General features: G+C 37.1%; 1 pseudogene; it reads left to right on the top strand.

Moving 5' to 3' along the window:
• Window positions 1–2,820: 2,820 nt before the first annotated feature.
• Window positions 2,821–3,479, top strand: LOC144301549 (transmembrane emp24 domain-containing protein 2 pseudogene; annotated as a pseudogene).
• Window positions 3,480–8,021: the final 4,542 nt, after the last annotated feature.

The raw sequence follows: 8,021 nt of genomic DNA, 5'->3' as shown, positions 1-8,021 counted from the left end.
CTTTTACTAAGACTTTATTGTTACTATGATTATCATCATTATTATTTTAGAGTAGTTTAAGCTTCACAGCAAGAGTGAGGAGAAAGTACAGAAATTTTCTATACCCCCTTGTAGGGATGCTGACAATACTAACTCGTATTCAGACCTCCATCTTGTTTACATCTTCGCAATGACCTTCCTTGGGGCTACACAGTCTAGATCCCAAAGTTATTGTGTGTCTATCCTGACTGGAATGCAGGAAGACTTATTCTGATCTTCTCTAAAGTTTTTAGATAACTAGTAGAGATAACACAGTTCTTCCCCTCCCTCTCCTCTGGGACACAGATGGCATCACTTTAGATAATGAGTATCCCCACCCTCTATGAAATCCAGACTGCAGAGAATAGCTCTCTAGCGCCTGGATCACCTGCCTCCCAGATCCTCTCTCTGTCAGTAAGTTACCTTGAATAAAATTGTCTAAAGGGTATGGAGTGGCTTGCTTTGCTTTTTGTTCTCCAAGTGCTTCCTTAGTGTGGAATACGCTTTACTAGCCCTCCTTCACCTTCCAACACCTCTGCTCACATTACTTGCAGGGCCTCTCTCATTATCAACATCCCCTACCAGAGTGATACATTTGGTACAACTGATGAATCCACATTGATACCTCATAATCACCCAATATCCATAGTTTACATCATGGTTTAGATAGATAACATTCTTGGCGTTGTATATTCTAAGGGTTTGGACGAATATATCATGATATATATTCACTACTATGATACCATACCAAGTATTTTCGCTGCCTTAAAAATCCTCTGTGCTTTACTTACCAGTCTTAGCTTCTCTCCCACCCATGGCAAACACTTGTTTTTTGACTGTTTCCATAGTTTTGATTTTTATTGTTTCCATAGTTTTACTGTTTCCCTAGTTTTGCTTTTGCTTTGTTTTTTATTTTTTATTTTTTGGTATGGAATCACAGTGGATAGCCCTTTCAGATTAGATTCTTTCACTTAAAAATATGTATTTAAGATTCCTCTGTGTCTTTTCATGGCTTGATAGCTCTTTTCTTTTTAGCACTGAATAGTATTTGATTGTACAGATATACTGCAGCGTATTTATCCACTCAACCTACTGGAGGACATTTTGGTTACTTCCAAATTTTAACAATTATGAATCAAGCTGTTATAAATACCCATGTGTAGGTTTTTGTGTGGACATAGTCTTCAATTCCTTTGGATAAATACTAAGGAACACAATTGCTGGATCATATGGTAAGAATATGTTTAGTTTTATAAGAAATTGGTAAACTGTCTTCCAAAATGGCTATGCCGTTTTGTATTGCCACTAGCAGTAAATGAGAATTCCTCTTGCTATACCTCCTCACAAGCATTTGGTGTTGTCAGTGTTCTGGATTTTGGCCATTCTAATGGATAGGTAGTGGAATCTCACTGTCATTTTAATTTGCATTTCCCTAATGACATACGATGTTGAGCGTATTTTCACATGCTTACTTGGCATCCATATATCTTCTTTGTGAGGTATCTATTATGGACTTTTGTACATTTTTCAATTGGGTTGTTCATTTTCTTATTGTTGAGTTTTAAGACTGTATATTTTGGATAAGTTCTCTATCAGATATGTCTCATAAATATTTTCTACCAGTCTGTGGCTTGGCCTTCTCATTCTCTTGGCATTGTCTTTTAAAGGCACAGGTTTAGGGAAGCCTGGGTGGCTCAGCAGTTGAGCCTTTGCCTCGGGGCGTAGTCCCTCAGTCCTGGGATTGAGTCCTGCATCATCGGGCTCCCTGTTAGGAGCCTGCTTCTCTGTCTGTCTCTGTCTCTCTCTCTCTGTGTGTCTCTTGTGAATAAATAAATAAAATCTTTAAAATAAATAAAGAGCACGGGTTTTTAATTATAAAGAAATACAGCTTATCAATTATTATTTTCATGCATCATGTCTTTGGTGTTGTATCTAAAAAGTCATGGTCATGCCAAAGTTGTCTAGGTTTTTTCCCTATGTTATTTTCTGGGAGTTTAATAGCTTTTCGTTTTACATTTAGATCTATGATCCATTTTGAGTTGATTTTTGTGAAGGGTAAGATGATTGTCTACATACACTTCTTTTTTTTTGCATGTGGATGTCCAATTGTTCCATCATTCAACCACTGTTGTAAAGATAATCTTTGCTTTGCTTCATTCTATTGCCTTTGCTGGTATACCTGAGATCACTTGACTGTATTTATGTGAGTCTATTTCTGTGTTCTCTATTCTGTTCCACTGATCTATTTGTCAGTTCTTTTGCCAATACCACACTGTCTTGTCTACTTATTGTAGCTTTATAGTAAATCTCAAAGTCAGGTAATGTCATTCCTTCAACTTTGTTAATCTCATTCAATATCATGCTAGTTATTTCTTGAGATGTTTTTTAGAGAGTGTATCTCTGAAGACTTGGTTTTGCAGGTTTAAAATATTTTGCAAACACTCAAGTGTTCCTCATGCATCTCCTTGAAAGGAGTGGGGTTACTGTGTACTCAGTCATCTCAAACAATCTCATCAATAAGCCTTCCTGAAGTAGGATAGGTATACAGAATACAAAAATGGAAAAGTCTGAATTCTTAACCTCAAGGCATTTATATTGTATTAGGAAAGCTACTTATACGAACATGTTGCAATACCATGTGATAACTGCAGAAATAATGATTACTGCAAGGTGTGGTGTGGTGAAAGGCTAAGTATCATTTTCAGTGGAGGAGGTTAGGGAAGGCTTGACTAATTATAGAAAAGATTAAATTGGTTTTGATGAAGGAGCTGAGGACTGGCGGTTGAGGAGGGAGTAGTGGTGATGGTGGCGGCTCTGGAGGCCCAAGTCCAGTTCTGGCTTTCTCCCAGTCCCACTGTGGTAATGCTCACTCAGCTGATGGTACTTCTGGGTGCCCTTCTGGCCCCAAACAGGCTACTTCACCAGGATTGGTGCACATGGAGAGGAGTGTTTCTTGGAGCGGGTCACCTCAGGCGCCAAGATGGGCCTCATCTTCGAAGTGGTGGAAGGTGGCTTCCTGGACATCAGTGTGGAAATTACAGGGTCTGATAGTAAAAGAATTTATAAAGGAGCCCAAGAGTCCAGGGGGAAATACACATTCGCTGCTCACATTGATGGAACCTAGTAAGTTTTGTTTTAGCAATGGTATGTCTACCATGACTCCAAAGATAGTGATGTTCACCATTGATGTTGGGGAAGCTCCCATAGGACAAGATATAAAAATAAAAACTCCCCAGAACAAGCTAGAAGAAATGATTAATGAGCTGGCAGTGGCAATGGCAGCTGTAAAACATGAACAGGAGTCCATGGAAATTCAAGAGAGAATACACAGAGTCATCAACAACAACACAAACAGCAGAGTGGTCCTTTGGTCCTTCTTTAAAGCTTTCATTTTAGTTGCCATGACATTGGGACAGATATACTACCTGAAGAAATTTTTTGAAGTCTGGAGGGTTGTTTAAAAAGCCTTCTTTGGATGATCTCAAAATCATAATTTACTTTCTACCAAACATCTTGGTCATAATAATGTCATTAGTGTCTACATTTTTTTCAGAACTGTACTTATATACAGTTATGTACTCACAGTGCATGTTTCTTTGTGATTAATAGATATTGGAGGAAATACCTTTTTAAAGAATGTTACAGTGAAAATTTGACACTCGATTGGCACGGTTTTTTATTTGAATTCTACCTCCATTTTAAAGGCCTGTCAGAACTCAAGCACTGTAAATGAAATACGGGCATATCGTCCCGATTATACCTTCATTTCCTTTTGTTTTCACAATAAAATGCAGTCTGTTCAGAATAGTACTTTACTGATAGTACTTTAAAATGACTGCACTCTTTGGATCCCTTATCCTACAGTTCAAGTCATTAAAGATTCATTTTATTGAGTCCTCATGAGAAACAACAGTCTGAATTTTGACATCTTCTACCCAGCCTATGGACAGAGCTCTGACTGGCATATGTTACAAGGCTGGTACTTTCATACTTGTCTATCTTCTTTTAGCATTAAAGATAAGACTTAACCCAACAACATTTGCCAACCCCCTAAATTTGTATTTTGAAACTTAGGACTCAATTACCTCCGAATTAAATCGATGACACAAACAGTTAACCATTTCATGGTTTCTGCCTAATCTTGTAAGAAGTCTCTACTAAAGCCAGTTTTCTGGGTGTTGTGGGGAACAATAGATTTTTTCTTTCTATGCTGGTGGCACATCTACTTAATCCCCTCCCATCACGTAGGAAGTGTGCATTCATGCAATCGAAAAAAAACTGGATGCCAAGGGTTTAAACCTCTTGGATTTCATTGCCATGATACACAGCCACTATTTTATTTTTGATCAATGGCATTTTGGCCACCATTTAATTAAGATACTAAACATCACCGTTAGTACTAGGATTTTGTCTTTGTTTTCCTTGGGACTTTTTTTAGCATATGTGTATTTTATTTTGTGTAAAATACAATGACTTTTTCTGGTCTTTGATGATGAGTTTAAAATTAAAGAAGCATCTGGTTGTGGTGTATAATCCAGAATTATATTGTGACTGATGTAGATTATTTATTTGTACATTTGTTTCAGATCTTTGCAAGGGGAAAACTATAAGTAACAAGTTTTATATATCTAATTTAAATATGTTACAGGTTTTCATGTTCAGGATAAACAATTTTTCAACCTTGGTTGAAAATACTTGCAACAGTTTAAGGTGATTGTATTTTGCCTTAAGACAACTGTTGCAATGTCTTTTTGGGTTTTGTGTTTTGTTTTGGGGTTTTTTGGTGTGTTTGAAAATACTGCAAAATTGAGTTAAAAGATGCAAACTTAGAATTGGTTGTTATCTAATCTTTCCCAGTTCAGTGAAGAAATAATTCTTTTTAAAAACAAAATTGGATCTTCATGGATAGTTAGGGATTAGTACATGGAAAGAGAGAGGGATAGAAGAGAATGTAGCATGGTATAGTTGTAGACAGACAATGGGTTAGCCAAGATTACATGAAGTATTGTGTATCACAGAAAGGGATTTACTCTAAACAGGAGCTATTTAAGATTCTCAGGTGAGAAAAAGGCATGTGCATACTTGCGTTTTCAATAAGATGTATCTCTCATATGCTTTACTGAATGGGTTGTCTCCAATCCCAGTGCTGGGACCCTAGGCATATGAAGTAGGATAATAAAAGATGTGGGGGTAAGCAAGGTGAGCATCTCTAAGAAGATGGAGAAATTCATCATAGCGATGCACTGGCATTTTGCCACAACAGCCTGGCAGGAGTGAAAGAAAAACTTCTGTGTTGTATAGATGTGGCCTTCTAATATGGCATAATTTTTTTCATCCTTTCTTCTAAAACATGTTGAGACCCCTTTTCTAGCTCCATCAAAGCCAAAATCTAGTGGAAATCCTGAAGGCAGGCTCAAAAGGAGTGAGGGGAAAAGAGAAACAAGGATTACTGTGTATCATCCAGTTAACAATCATATGGGTTTTATTTTAAAAGTCAAAATAGACTTTCTTTCTGGCAGTAACAAGGGATGTGAGGGAAATGGCAGGATGGGTTGACCTGCATAGTAGAGGTAAGTCTGGACAGTACCTGCTCTTTGAGGGTCTACTAGTAGAAGTGGTTTGCAGATCCATGCCTACCAAACATGCATATCCTAAATGAGTTAGATCCATCCTCTCTAGGCCTGAACTGCATTGTATTTCTGTCATTTGTTCTCCAGAATAAGGATATTTTTTGTTTGCTCTGCTTTTGTTTTTTTTTTTTTTAAATAGAGATTGTGATAAGAGATCTTCAAAGTCAATTTTATTTTCTCTTTTTTCCTAGGAAAAATCATTGACTCACAACTATATATATCTGCTTACATCTCTGTGTGGGGGAGGAGAGAGTGGGTTAGAAATCTCAGTTTTCTCATTAAGAAAATTCAGGTTTTTATGTGAGCACAATTGAGTATATAAATTGAATAGGTAAGTTAGGCTGTGAATAAAAATAAAATATCTACTTATAATATTTATTTATTTATTTATTTATTTATTTATTTATAGATTTTATTTATTTATTCATGAGAGAGAGAGAGAGGCAGAGACACAGTACAGAGGGAGAAGCAGGCTCCATGCAGGGAGCCTGATATGGGACTCGATCCCAGGACTCCAAGATCATGCCCTGGGCCGGAGGCAGGCACTAAACCGCTGAGCCATGCAGGTATCCCCTACTTATAATATTTATTAATCATACATACTATGTAAGAAATTACATTTCTTAAACATTTTTAGAAGTTCTTACACTTAGAAATTCTCACATTTCATGAAATAATTTAATCAAACTCTTCATATGCATTTTTTTTAATATCAATGTCTTTTTACCAATTAAATCCCCTTTATACCAAAGGTTTAAATCTCTTGGATTTCATTGCCATGATATACAGCCACTAACGTTATCTAACAGGCTTTTCTAGGCCATAAAAAGTATCTCAGTTACAGAACTTTTGAAATCTATATATAATGTTGTCACAAGGAATTTCCTATTCTTTGTTTATCCCACTGGAATTAATACTTTCATTTAAGTAATCATTAAGGTTGTGTTTAATCACAATTTGGATGTCACACCATTAGAAATAATTATTGTCCTAAATTAACACCCCCCCCCCCCCTTTTGTTTGTAGCTTGACTATGATAGGTCTTAAACTGTCCTAAATTGGTGTAAAGGAGCCAGAACTTTATGTAACTACATTGTCCAGCCTTTGGATATGGTATCTTAGAAGTTTATGAACTTGGATGAGATATTCATATTCAGCTGTGACATTACTGCAAGGAGTCAGCTGTCAGCAGCCCTAGAAGCTGGGAGAATGCTGCTTTAGTCCTGATGAAGGCCTCTGGGTGGTAGAGCACAGCCTTGGTAAGCAGAGCCAGAGTGTGGGAGATGGATGGTAGTTAGGTCCTTAGCTGACCACCTGTCCACACAAGCCATTGTTGGTCTCTCCTTTGTCCATTCCCACATGGCTCAATGAGGCCCACAAGCCCACTGTTGGTTCTTTCTCATATTGGGAGCATAAAAATCCTCTCATGAGTCTCCTGATGGCCGCTTCTGCCTAAACACCATTGTAGTTTTTTTATTTTTTTTCTGGGACATTTAGATCTCATGGGATATTTCTACGAAATTGCTTTCTAGGTCTCCACTGCTGATCAAGGAACCTTCTGTTTTCCCCTCCTCTCAACCACAGAGATGGAATGTAGAGGTGTGGAGAGTAGATTTTTTCCTAATCTGGGGAAAATGTGCCATTTATTTATTTATTTATTTATTTATTTAAGAGAGTGTGTGAGCAGACAGAGAGCACAAACAGGGAGAAGAGATAGAGGGAGAGGGATAAGTAAGCTCCCTACTGAGCAGAGACAACGACCTGGGGCTTGATCCCAGGACCCTGAGATCATGACCTGAGCTGAAGGCAGCCGCTTAACTAACTGAGCCACCCAGGTACCCTCTTTTCAGTGTTTCTCCTTCATCATAATACTTTTTTTCCACCAGTTCCATGATTCTTTTAAATTCTCCCTAAGCCTTAAGTTTTTAGAAGTCAAAAGTCAGAAAAAATCATAGGTTACTATTCCTTTCCATGAAATGTTTTCTTTTTTTTTATTTTTTATTTTTTTTTTTTATTTTTTATTTATTTATTTATTTTTTTGAAATGTTTTCTTTTCATTCCTCAAAATCAGTGAACCCGAATCACTTTGCTTCTGCAACTGGACAAGAAGACCTAGAAAAATACTAGGGGGTGGGGAAAGCCCCAGAATTAACATCATAAAAACACCGTAATCACTATATTTGTAGTATTCAGTGATAATGAAATGAAAAGAAGGGGAATTTCAAAAGATAAAAAGGAGAGAAAATCCACAGAACATTATAAACCCCCATCACATTGTATTCAAAGTGTTTACAGTATGGTTTTCCCATTACAACTCAATTCCTTAAAAGTAGGGATTAACTATTTTCATTAATCTGTCTCCAATATCCAGGA

This window comes from Canis aureus, chromosome 30 (assembly GCF_053574225.1).
Source record: "Canis aureus isolate CA01 chromosome 30, VMU_Caureus_v.1.0, whole genome shotgun sequence".
NCBI lineage: Eukaryota > Metazoa > Chordata > Mammalia > Carnivora > Canidae > Canis > Canis aureus.
The sequence above is the reverse complement of the archived record's forward strand: the minus strand, read 5'-3'. Positions and strand labels throughout refer to the sequence as shown.